Source organism: Chlorocebus sabaeus, chromosome 21, assembly GCF_047675955.1.
Source record: "Chlorocebus sabaeus isolate Y175 chromosome 21, mChlSab1.0.hap1, whole genome shotgun sequence".
Lineage (NCBI taxonomy): Eukaryota > Metazoa > Chordata > Mammalia > Primates > Cercopithecidae > Chlorocebus > Chlorocebus sabaeus.
In genome coordinates, this window is record NC_132924.1 from 125,390,519 (window position 1) to 125,403,378 (window position 12,860).

The following is a 12,860-nucleotide window of genomic DNA, read 5'->3' on the forward strand; positions in this document are numbered from 1 at the left end:
AATATTCGCCAGCGTGAGGCACAGATCACTGCAGATCCTTTAACGTCAGTCACCTCCTAGCGAACGGTGTCCCTGCCTTCCAGCGTTCTCAGCACTGGCCCTCGTTCTGTGCCCGCGTGTGCATGTCATTCCTCCTGGCTGAGGATTCTTTACCACCTACTTGTGGAGAGAATTGCATCGATCTCCCAACTTGACACCCTTTTTACTGCCCTCCCTGCGCTTTTCCAGTATGAAATGGCACACTCAGGCCAAGCTCTCGCTTTGGTTTGCATAGATTTGCCTTTTCGCTGAAAAATGATGTGTTTAAAAAGACTCCATTTTGAAAAACACCCTAAATTTGGGAAAGCATGTGTGTGGAATTGTGGTACAGGTTTTTGTTTGTTTTTAACTTTTTGAGTGTGACCACATCGATGCCGTTAAGCTATTACAGATAGATCGTAGGAAATGCCCTGAAATATCGGTGACCCAAGTTAGCTGGTCGTAGTAAGCTGTTTGCTGAATCCATGTAGCTGGTAGTTTGGGAATACAAGCTTGCCTGCTTGCGTTATGGATGTAGTGCTTAGTAAAATAGCGTGGAAGTAAATTTGGTCTCTTAGAGATTTTTTCAAGAAGGGTTTTTAATAATTTTTTTGCCACAGAATGTTCCACGGCATGTTCACCTTACCCTTGATTCTTTTCTATAGAAAAATGCATTCGGTTTGGTTTCCTTGACAACCTTGTGGGGGTGCCGTCTTTAATTTGCCACAGTCCATCTCCTACTGGTAGTTCCTTCCTTTTTGCTGCTGAAGCGACCAGAAGTGGTTGTGGACTGAAAAAATCTGCCTCTTTGCTTGTATGAGTTCTTTTTGAAATACACATCATATCAACCTTTGTAGCTGTTTATTTTAGAACTTGCTTTTCTACCTAAAACTTAACAAGACAAAGTCAGTGTTGTTGATTCTACAACTCCTCTTAACTCATACCCCCCCGCCCCCGCCGTGGGTTCACCTCATGTCCCTTCAGGTCTGATTGTGTCAAGAATGAAACCAGCAGGTGAAAGGATTTTCCATTTCCATATTTGCATGTGAGATTTTTGCTTTGTATTTTTGGTCTTGCAGAACTATTGAAGTATAAAGGATTTCTTCATAGTAGCAATAAAATAATGCTCACAAGAGTTGTCTTACCTCTTACCTTTCATATTAGTAAGTCATGGACCTTAGTCATCTCTCTTGCTATGAATACCCAAAATGTCATGCTCAGTTTTGACCTTTTGAGGTAAGTGATTAATGTAGCTTGGCTCACTTGGAGATTCAGCTTCTATAGATCGCTGTTTTGTGGCCCAAAGTCATGCTTCAGAAGTTGGTGTCAAGACTTAGAAACGGTGGCAGGGAGTCCCCGTATGAATTCCCCATAGCCAGTGTATGGCCAGAAGGAGCCTGAAAGAGCCCGAATTTTCCAGCTTGAGCACATCTTGTATTTCCCAGAGAGCTAAAATGATTTTTGGCTTCAGTTTTGCCTCAAAATAGGAAAAAAAAAAAATGGTAAAATTCAGATAAAAATAACCAAGCCAAAGGAAAAGAGGGGACCTAGGAAGTCACCCTGAGCTTTAGCCCAGTGGCTGCTGAAGTTGTCCGCACATTTGAGCTTAGTCTTCCTATCCAACATCATCGTAAGAGTCATAGTTATGTAATTTCTGTCATCAGAAATCAAGAGAAATATCTGTTTCTTGGGTGAAAAAAGCCTTTTTTGTAGTACTATATTGTAAAAATGTTAATGTTGAGCTATACATAGTGGGCACTAATGATTTATTGGACAGTGTGATAAACAGTATTTTTTACAAATAAATTTCATCCCAGTATCCTTGAATCCTCCTCTGCTAAACTCTGAGACTGAGTGAGCACTGGTGTGCTGGGGACCAGGATAATATGGACAAAGGGATCTGCCGAATCCAAAAATAAAGCTTCATCTATTTAAAGGGATGACTAGGCTGCATAGTGGGTTTTCAGAGAATATTTCACAACTCCGGTCTCACTTCTCTGAGCCAAACTTTTTAAATGAAGTCTTTTGCATTTTTCAACTTACTTTGAAATAATTTCAAATCTACTGAAAGCTGGAAGAGAACAAACAACTACTGTATACTCTTCTTCCAGTTCTACCAACTGTTAACATTTGCTTTGTCACAGTCTGTATGTCCATACATATTATTACTACTTTCCTGCACTGTTTGAGAGTAAGTTGCAGACATCACTTCCTTTTATACCAAAATACTTCAATGTCTACTTTCTGAGGACACATTTTCTCTTCTAGAATCACACACTAATCATCAAAATCAGAAAATTTAACATACATACAAGTAGTATCCTATATACAATACAGATTCTTGTATTTTATGGAATATCACCCATAAAAGACCTCCCCATCTAGCGTCATACATTGCATATGGTGGTTGTCATGTCTTTTAAGTCTAATTTAATCTGGAATAATTCCTTAGCCTTTTTTTGTCTTTCAAGATGTTGACATTTTTGATAGCCAGTTGTTACCTAGTCTTTCTCTGTGATAGATACAGGAAATGCATAGTTGTCAGGACTCCACAGAAGTCCTGTGGATCCTTCTTAGTGCATTCCATCAAAAGGCTTAAGAGGGACTTGCCTCACTCTTGATGAGGTCCACTTGGATCGTTTGGAGAGGGTGATGTCCATGAGGTTTCTTCACTGTTCAGTTACTGTTTTCCTTTGTAATTAAGAAGTCATTTGGCCGGGCGCAGTGGCTCATGCCTGTAATCCCAGCACTTTGGGAGGCCAAGGTGGTAGATCACCTGAGGTCAGGAGTTTGAGATCAGCCTGGCCAACATGGTGAAACCCCGTCTCTACTAAAAATACAAAAATTAGATGGGCGTGGTGGTGTACGCCTGTAGTCCCAGCTACTTGGGAGACTGAGACAGGAGAATTGCTTGAACCTGGGAGGCGGAGGTTGCAGTGAGCTGAGATCGGGCCACTGTATTCCAGCCTGGGCGACAGAGTGAGACTCTGTCTCAAAAAAAAGTCATTTGTGGGGAAGTATTTTATGTAAGTATTCTTAAACTTTCATCCATTAGATTTAAGCATCCATTGGTGACTATTGTTTTTTTGTTTTTTTTAAAAGACGGAATCTTGTTCTCTTGCCCAGGCTGGAGTGCAGTGGCACAATCTCTGCTAACTGCAACCTCTGTCTCCTGGGTTCAAGTGATTCTCCTGCTTCAGCCTCCCAAGTAGCTGGGATTACAGGCATGAACCACCATGCCTGGCTAACTTTTTGTGTTTTTAGTAGAGATGGGGTTTCACCATGTTGCCAGGCTGGTCTTGAACTCCTGATCTCAAGTGATTCACCCACCTTGGCCTCCCAAAGTGCTATGATTACAGGCGTGAGCCACTGTGCCTGGCCCACTGTGATTCTTGCCTCAATTGCTTATTATAGTGATGGTTGCAAAATGGTGATTTTTAAACTATATTATTCTGTCTCCATTTATTAGTTAACATTTTATCTTAAGGGAGAACTTATCCATAGTCCTCATTTGTTTATTGATTAGTATTAGTTGTCATTCTGTTCAAAGAGTGATAATCCATTATGCCGTCCTTATTGTCATCAGTGGGTTATTATCTATTACCTTGATTTGTTTTGATGCTTAAATTGTCCCAGATTTGGCCAGGTGAAGCTCATTCAGGCTGGCTCCCATATTCTTTATTTTTTATTTATTTTTTGGAATGGAGCCTGGCTCTGTTGCCCAGGCTGGAGTGCAGTGGTGTGATTTCGGCTCACTGCAACCTCTGCCTCCTTCTGAGTAGCTGGGATTGTAGGTGTACACCACCATGCATGGCTGTTTTTTTTTTGTATTTTTAGTAGAGATGGGGTTTTGCCATGTTGGCCAGGCTGGTCTTGAACTCTTGACCTCAGGTGATCCACCCACCTCGGCCTCCCAAGGTGTTGGGATTACAGGCGTGAGGCACTGCACCTGGCCTTCCATGTTCTTTAGACATGTCTTCATTTTTTGAGCATTCTGCCGTTATCAAAAGAATGGAAAGGGCTGGGCCCAGTGGCTCACATCTGTAATCCCAGCACTTTGGGAGGCCGAGGCTGGTGGATCACCCGAGGTCAGGAGTTCGAGACCAGCCTAACCAACAAGGTGAAACCCTGTCTCTACTAAAAATACAAAAATTATCCGGGCGTGGTGGCATGCGCCTGTAGTACCAGCTACTTGGGAGGCCGAGGCAGGAGAATTGCTTGAACTGGGAAGCGGAGGTTGCAGTGAGCCGAGATCTCTCCACTGCACTCCAGCCTGGCGACAGAGTGAGACTCTATCTCAAAAAAAAAAAAAAAAAAAAAAAAAAAGCAAGGATATCTTTTTGTATTTTTTGCCTATCTGTGGTTTAGATTTTTAGAAATGGGGTTTCTGGGTCAAAGAGCAAATGCATATGTAATTTTGCTAGGCAGTGTCAAATTCCACTCATTAGTGTGCATTCTCACCAGTAATGTGTGAGGATACCTGTGTCTTACAGATTCAGCAGTAGAGCCTTTGCCAATTTGTAAAATTACCAGCCTAGGAGAAATGATATCTTAAATGTCTTTGTTTTGTGTTGCTGTAACAGAATACCACACACTGGGTGATTTATAACGAAAAGAATAGAATGGTGAAGGTGACAGCAGTTAGTTGGAGTGAGCATCTCCCAAAGTTCTACAGTGTGGCCGAGGATCTTGATTGCTTGATTTTACATTGTTCTTTATTTTACTTATTTATTTTTACTTTGAGACTGGGTCTTGCCCTGGCCTGTTTGGTTTTTTTTGGAGACAGAGTTTTGCTTTTGTTGTTCAGGCTGGAGTATAATGGTGTGATCTTGGCTCACCGCAACCTGTGCCTCCCAGGTTCAAGTGATTCTCTTGCCTAAGCCTCCCAAGTAGCTGGGATTACGGGCATGCACCACTATGCCCAGCTAATTTTGTATTTTTAATAGAGATGGGGTTTCTTCATGTTGGTCAGGCTGGTCTCGAACTCCTGACCTCAGGTGATCTGCCTGCTTTGGCCTCCCAAAAAGCTGGGATTACAGCCGTGAGCACCTGGCTTTTTTTTTTTTTTTTTTATTTTTTTTTGTTAAATAGCCATTGCAAATATTGTGAGATACATTGTTACAGGAAGTCCCTTGCCCTCCCAAAAGCTACCCCACTTCTCTGTCAAGAGAATGGCCCAGTTCTCTCCTGAGTCTGCAAAGGGGAGGTGACAGGATTGCTTTCATGTACATTATATAATGCAAAATTAAAAAAATCTTCACCTGAATACTTTTTGTTTTATTTTGAATAATCGGCCATCATGGTCCCCATTTTTGTCCCCAATTTGAGGTGTTTGAAGGCTTTTAGTCTCCCTGGGAGTGGGTAGTAGTGTGGAGGCAGCCAGGGCATACCTGTACACTGACTTGAGACCAGTTCAGTAAAAGTGCACACCTTAAAAAAAGAAAAAAAAAAAGTTTATTTGGCTCACAGTTCTGGAGGCTGCAGAGTCTTAGAGCATGGTGCCAGCATCTGATGAGGCCCTGCATGCTGTGTCATCCCATGGTGGAAGATGGAAGGGTAAGAGCGGGTGAGATTGTGAGCATGAGAGAGGGCTGTACTTCATATTTTAACAACCCACTTTCATGATTATGATAATCCTTGGGTTTATTTTTTCTGTCTCTTCATTTCTCTAGCTTTTCTCTGGGGTTTTGGTCTTTTGCTTCTTTATTTTTAGAAGCTCTTTATGTATTAGGGTCTTTTGGGTTCCGCAGACCACTCCCGGTTCCAGTGATTTACTAGGAGGAATCAGGACTACAGTGAAAATGTAGAAAGCAAATCAGCCAAGGGAAAAGATGTGGGGCGGAGCCTAGAGGAAACTGGGGCAAGCTTCCCGAGTCCTCACCCAGTGCAGCCACGCAGGATGCACTTAATTCCTCCAGCATCAGGCTGTGACAACATGTGTGCAATACTCTGTACCAGGGAAGCTCCTCAGAGACTCAGGGCCCAAGATTTTCACTGGGGACTTGTCATGGAGGCACCCTGTGCATAGCACGTGCCAGAATTCCAGAGTCCCAGAAGGAAAGCAAGGCATTGGCATAAACCACATTGTTTGCCACTCTAGGCACAGTGAACTACTTTTAGCATTTAGGGAATGATGGGAACCCCCCAACTCCAAGATCCTAGATGCCAATTAAAGGCCATTCCTCCAAGCAGGACTTTCTAAGAAACTGCAGTCTCAGGCCCATTAACTTTCTTTTGCACGTAGGGAATATTAACCCTTAATGATATATATTGCAAATATCTTTCCCCTATTTATTATTTGTCTTTTACCATGCAAAGTTTGTTTTCTTTAGGCAGTCGTATTTATTAATCTTTTCTTTATTGTTTCTAGATTTTGAGTCATAGTTAAGAAAGGTTTTTTTCATTCCCAGATTATGTGATGGTTTCTTTTTTCTTTTTCTTTTTTCTTGAGACAGTCTCACTCTGTTGCCCACACTAGAGTGTGGTGGCACAGTCTCCACTCACTACAACCTCCACCTCCCCGGCTCAAGCGATTCTCTCGCTGCAGCCTCCCGAGTAGCTGGGACTGCAGGTGCGTGCCACCACATCGGGCTAATTTTTGTATTTTTAGTAGAGATGGGGGTTTCACCATGCTGATCAGGCTGATCTCAAACTCCTGACCTCAGGTGATCCACCCACCTTGGCCTCCCAAAGTGCTGGGATTACGGATGTGAGCCACTGTGCCTAGCTGGTAGGTTTTTTTTTTTTTTTTTTAATGGTTTCATTTTTTTCATTTAAATCTCTAGTTCATTTGGAATTTATCCTGAGATGAGGTATGAAGAATGAACCCAGTTGGATCCACTTTTGTGTGTGTGTGGCTATGGCTGTCCTGTTTATCTTAACATAGTTTGTAGAAAAAACCCAGCGATTGGAGATGCTGCCTTTATCATGTGCTACATTTGTCTATGCAATTGTGTTTCTTTCTGGATTTTGTATGGCGTTGTATTAGTCTATTGGTCTGTTCATAATAGCAGCACTACACAGTTTTAATTAGGCTATTTAGAATGATTTCATTTCTAATGGTTCCAGCTTCCCCTGCCCATCTAATTATTTTTTAGGGCTTTCCCATATATTTTTGCTTGTTGTTCCTCCAAGTGATCTTTATAATCAGCTTCTATAGTTCCAGGAGAGAAAGCCTGATGGCATTTTTATTGGGATTGTATTAAACTTAAAAATTAATTTAATGAGCATCATCATCTTTATAACACAGTCTTCCTATCAAAGAACATGGTTTATCTCTCCATTAGTTCAAGTCTGTTTTGTGTCTTTTAGGAATATTGTGGTATTTCCGCAGGTAGATTTCTTGTTAACTTTATTTATATCTGTGTATTTGATTTTTTTTTTTTTTGCTATCATAAATGGTGCCTTCTCTTTCATTTTATCCTCTGTTTTTCTTGAATATATGAAGACAATTTTTTCATTTCTAGATTGCATGGTGGTTTTTCATGGTAGTTATTCATTTTATAAGCTGCTGCTTTACAGAATACTCACGTTATTTGTATGAATTTTTCTCTTGATCCCTAGGGATTTTCAGGTATAAAAACTTGTCATTGGGCCCAGCGCAGTGTCTCACACCTGTAATTGCAAGCACTTTGGAAGGCTAAGGCAGGCAGATCACTTGAGGCCAGGAATTCGAGACCAGCTTGGCCAATGTGGCAAAACCCTGTCTCTTCTAAAAATACAAAAAATTCAGCTGGGTTTGGTGGCACACGCCTGTAATCCCAACTACTTGGGAGGCTGAGGCAGGAAAATTGTTTGAACTGGGAAGGCAGAGGTTGCAGTGAGCTGAGATTGAGCCATTGTACTCCAGCCTGGCCAACAGAGCCAGCCTCCGTCTCAAAAACCAAAACCAAGACCTGACAATGGCAAAAGAGATTGTTTTACCTCTTCTTTTTCATTTTTAGGGACTCTAACTGCTTTTGCATTGACATAGTGCAGGGGCCAGTACCTCCAAAACAATGTTAATTTAAATTAGAGTGGAGTTAGTGGGCATTATTATTTTATCCCTGATTTTAGTGGGATAGTCTTTTTTTTTTTCCCCCCATTTATTGTAGTCGAAGAGGGTTTGTGAATGTTCTTTGTATTCTTTTTTTAAAGTCAGAGTTTCACTCTTGTCGCCCAGGCTGGAGTGCAGTGGAGCGATCTCGGCTCACTGCAACCTCCACCTCCTAGATTCAAGTGATTCTTTTGCCTCTGCCTCTCAAGTAGCTGCGATTATAGGCGCCTGCCATCACGCCCAGCTAATTTTTTATACTTAGTAGAGACTGGATTTCACCATGTTGGCCAGGCTGGTCTCGAATTTCAGACCTCAGGTGATCCACCCACCTCGACCTCCCAAAGTGCTGGGATTATAGGCATGAGCCACTGTGCCTGGCTAGGAGATATAATCTTTATAAGTTCTGAGTTTAATGTAGCTATATGAACTATCTTATTAATGATGTTATTTAGGGTTTCAGTTTTTTTTTTTTTTTTTTTTTTTAACTGAGACCGAGTCTCCCTCTGTCACCTAGGCTGGAGTGCAGTGGCGCCATCTCAGCTCACTGCAGCCTCACCTCCTGGGTTCAGGTAGTTATTTGCCTCAGCCTCCTCAGTAGCTGGGATTACAGGCACCTGCCGCCATGCCTGGCTAATTTTTGTATTTTTAGTACAGACAGGGTTTCTCCATGTTGGCCAGGCTGGTCTCGAACTCCTGACCTCAGGTGATCCACCCACCTCTGCCTCCCAAAGTGCTGGGATTACAGACATGAGCCACTGCACCTGAACTCACTTGGGGTGTGTGTGTGTGTGTGTGTGTGTGTGTGTGTGTGTGTGTAACTAGTCTGTCTTGGACTGAGAATGGCATACTAAGGCCTCCTGTTATTAGTCTCCTATTAAGGTCTCCTTGCATTTTCTGTGGGTCCTGCTTTATGAAAGTTGTTGCTGCCATGTTGGTTGTCTAGATGGAAGTAATTTGTATCTTCACTAGAGTTGTTGTTTTAGCATATTAAGTAGCCTTCTAATTGTTTTCTCAGCAGAGTTCTACTTTGTCAGATATCAAGATGTGTGATCCCTGCTTGCTTCTCCTTGTGTTTATCTGATGTATGTTTGTCCATCCTTTTATTATTCTTTCTGAATTGTTTGTACCCAAAATATTGTTTGATTTTGCTTTTTAGTCAGTCTGAAAATGTTGCCTTTTATTGGATGACTTAAGCTCATTTATACTCATAGATAGGTGATTTAAGCATATTTATATGTATTGATAAGATTGATATATTTGGCCTTAGTTTTGCAATATTTACATATATATGTATTTAAACATAATCTTTTGCCATATAGTCCATTTTGTTTGATTTATATTATATCTTTTTTGGTGCACTTTAGGACAGACTGTATTTTTGTCTAATGGTTATCATTATATATAGTCCTTTTATTCGTGGCTGTTTTCTGTTGGCTACCAACTGTGAGTAACCATGAAATTAGCTTGCACCTCTTCTTCCCCTCCCGCTTCTCCTTTTCAGCATCTGATTTGCAAAAAAAAAAAAAAAAAAAAAAAAAAAGCCTTCTAATTAATAGAAATTATTAGCAGTCAACAAGTTTATTATATTTTATGTGCATTCTTTTCATGTTGCATTGGACTTGTATTGACAGAGGACAGAGCCATAAATTACTATACTTTTTCCCTTACAACTGCCATAAAAGCTTCATTTAAGAAAAGTTCTCTGTAGCATTGATTTTACCATATGTCTTATATCCTTTTCATACTAAAAGATTCTTTAATAGTTTATTGGGCATATGGTGCTATAAATACACATTCACGTAACACTACTTCCTGGAACCTCCTAAAAATGAACAAAACTAACCAAAAATAGAAAATAAAGCAGCTAAAATTCGTATCACATTTTATGAAATTTCCAGTGAAGTGTGGATCCGTTTGCGGGAGGATACTGAGATGTGGCATTCCTGCCCATCTCTGGCTGGTTGCAGGTGTCTAAGCATACATTTCTGAAAGTGCCCCTCACAGTCCTTACAGCAGAGCTAGGAGCTGATGGATGAATGGACCACTGCCAAAGAAGCATATTCTGGCAGCAGCTCCTTTCCGTCCTAAAATGTAGCAGGGCATGCTGGGCTAAAAGAGGGATCATGTAGTAACAGTGTCATTATGTTCTTTGACTTTGTGTCACTAAAGGAGAAAACCTGTGAGGATGACCAGCTTATATCTGATCAGAAATTGCTAATATCTAAGATAAGGCATTTCCCCTTAAACCTGCCTGTCCTCCACAGTGAACTTCGGAATTAGACATATGCCCAGAACAAAGGATTTAGTAGAATTAGTAGGAAAGTATACCCAAATTCAGGCTCTGATTGCTCACTGTTCAGCCAGTTCTTCTAAACAACCAGAGGACTACACAGAGATTTCAAGACATTGTATTCAGTATCATTGTAAGCAGGGCGAAGAGTTGTTGAGCGAGCAGGTCCAGGGAGACCTGCACCCATTCGAAGCTGAGTGTGAAGCAGAAAGGACCCACCATGGGACTGTGCACAAAAAATAAGGAAAGAAACATAATAAGCAAAAATAGATGAGAAAGTATACTTTGGAAAGAGCACTTCAGTAATTAGAGTGGAATTTTATTTTTTTATTCCTCATTTTTTGAGACGGAGTCTCGCTCTATCCCCAAGGCTCAAGTGCAATGGCTTGATCTCGGCTCACTGCAACCTCTGCCTCCTGGGTTCAAGCCATTCTCCTGCCTCAACCTCCTGAGTAGCTAGGGTTACAGGTGCCTGCTACCACGCCTGGCTAATTTTCATATTTTTAGTAGAGGTGGGGTTTCACCTTATTGGCCAGGCTGGTCTTGAGCTCCTGACTTCAGGTGATCTGCCTGCCTCAGCCTCCCAAAGTGCTGGGATTACTGGTGTGAGCCACTGTGCCCGGCTAGAATGGAATTTTAGATAAAACCACTTTGCTTTTAAATTTAGACAACATGAGCTCAATAAAACAAAAGAACAAAGAAGTAATTTTAAAAGATTAAAGAAAGCTAAAAGGAGGACATGGAGGTCAGTGAGCTGACGTCCATAAGGAAAGAAATAGAAAACTGAAATCATTTCAGGAGTGAAAAGCATGTTGGGGGTTGCATGAGGTAGTACCAGTGGTTCTGAAATCTCTGACATGGAGGATCAACTTCCTGAAATTACATAGACCACGGTAGGAAAGAACAAAGGGGTAATGGTGATTAGAGAGAAGATGGAAGCTGTGGGAGAAGAGTCCAGAAGGGATCTACTATAGTCAGAGCTGGTGTTCCTGAAGAAGAGAACAGAGTGTATGGAACAGATGTAACATTAATAAATAAAAGACAAAGTTTTCCTGGAATATAATGAAAGATCATGTAATATTAATATAAGGACTCACTGTGAACTGGAAAAAATTCACTGAGTCATTAAAATGGAAGCGTATCCTGGTTAATTTATAAAACCTGAAAGATAGACCAGGCACGGTGCCTTGTGCCTGTAATCCCAGCACTTTGGGAAGCTGAGGTGGGTGGATCACCTGAGGTCAGGAGTTCCAGACCAGCCTGACTAACAGGGAGAAACACCATCTCTACTAAAAATACAAAATTAGCCAGGTGTGGTGGCACACACCTGTAATCCCAGCTACTGGGGAGGCTGAGGCAGGAGAATTGCTTGAACCTGGGAGGCGGAGGTTGCAGTGAGCTGAGATTGCGCCGTTGCACTCCAGCCTGGGCAACGAGAGTGAAACTCCATCTCAAAAACAAAACAAAATAAAAAAAAAAACCCTGAAAGATAAAAGAATCCTATATTTAAGCAGGAAAAAAGCAAACTGGCCACCTCCAATGGAAAAAATAAAATCACCTTAGTCTGGGGGTTTTCAGCAATGTAATGTGCCAAAAGGTGATGAAGCAATGCTTAAGAATGTGGGGGGTGCGGGCACAGTGGCTCACGCATGTAATCCCAGCACTTTGGGAGGCCAAGGCAGGAGGATTGCTTGAGCCCAGGAGTTGGAGACCAGCCTGGGGAATGTAGCAAGACCCTGTCTCTATTCCCCTGGCCCCCGAAGGAAAAAGCTGGGTGTGGTGATGCGTGCCTGTAGTCTCAGTAACGTGGGAGGCTGAGGTGGGAGGATGGTGTGAATCTAGGAGTTTCAGGTTACAGTGAGTTATGGTTGTGCCACTGCACTCCAGCCTGGGTGACAAAGCGAGACTATAGCTCAAAAGAAAAAAACAGGAGTAGGGGAGTTAGGGCAAGAAGGAAGACAATGTGATTGGATTGAAATGTCATTAAAATGCAGCATAATAAGACATTTACAAATGGGCAAAAGCTCAGGAATTAATAGCATTCAGAAACCTCACTGAAAAAATATACTTGCAGATATAACCCAGCCAACTGAAAGATGAATCAGTGAGGGCTCCAGAAAGAGAGGTTGAAGTATAAAGATACCAGCTTCAATAATTGAATAATCTTTCTTGGAGAAATAAGCCAGAACGAAAAAAAAAAAAAAATTGAATAAATACTGACTCAACCTTAAAAATGTCAACACAATGATGACATGTGCTAGCAAAATTTCCTGAAAGCCAACAATATCATGGGAGATTAGGTTAGGGTTGGGCTGGGGACGGGGAGTGGGAGTGGGAGCAGGAGACAGCACCGTGCTAATTGTTGTATCTTTCAGAATGTGTAGTTAAGGAATACTGTTTCATTTTTTGAAATTGATAAATTGAGAAGGCTATTATACTGAAAACAGACTCTGTATACCTTTGAAATGTACAAATTGAGAGGAAGAAAAGCAAATAAAATAGATTAGGGAGTAAAAG

The 12,860-nt window shown here is 41.5% G+C and overlaps 1 protein-coding gene across 8 annotated transcripts in view; it reads left to right on the forward strand.

Moving 5' to 3' along the window:
- ACTR3B (actin related protein 3B) overlaps positions 1-12,860 on the forward strand; it is a 95,356-nt gene that overhangs the window by 553 nt on the left and 81,943 nt on the right. The window lies entirely within an intron of this gene.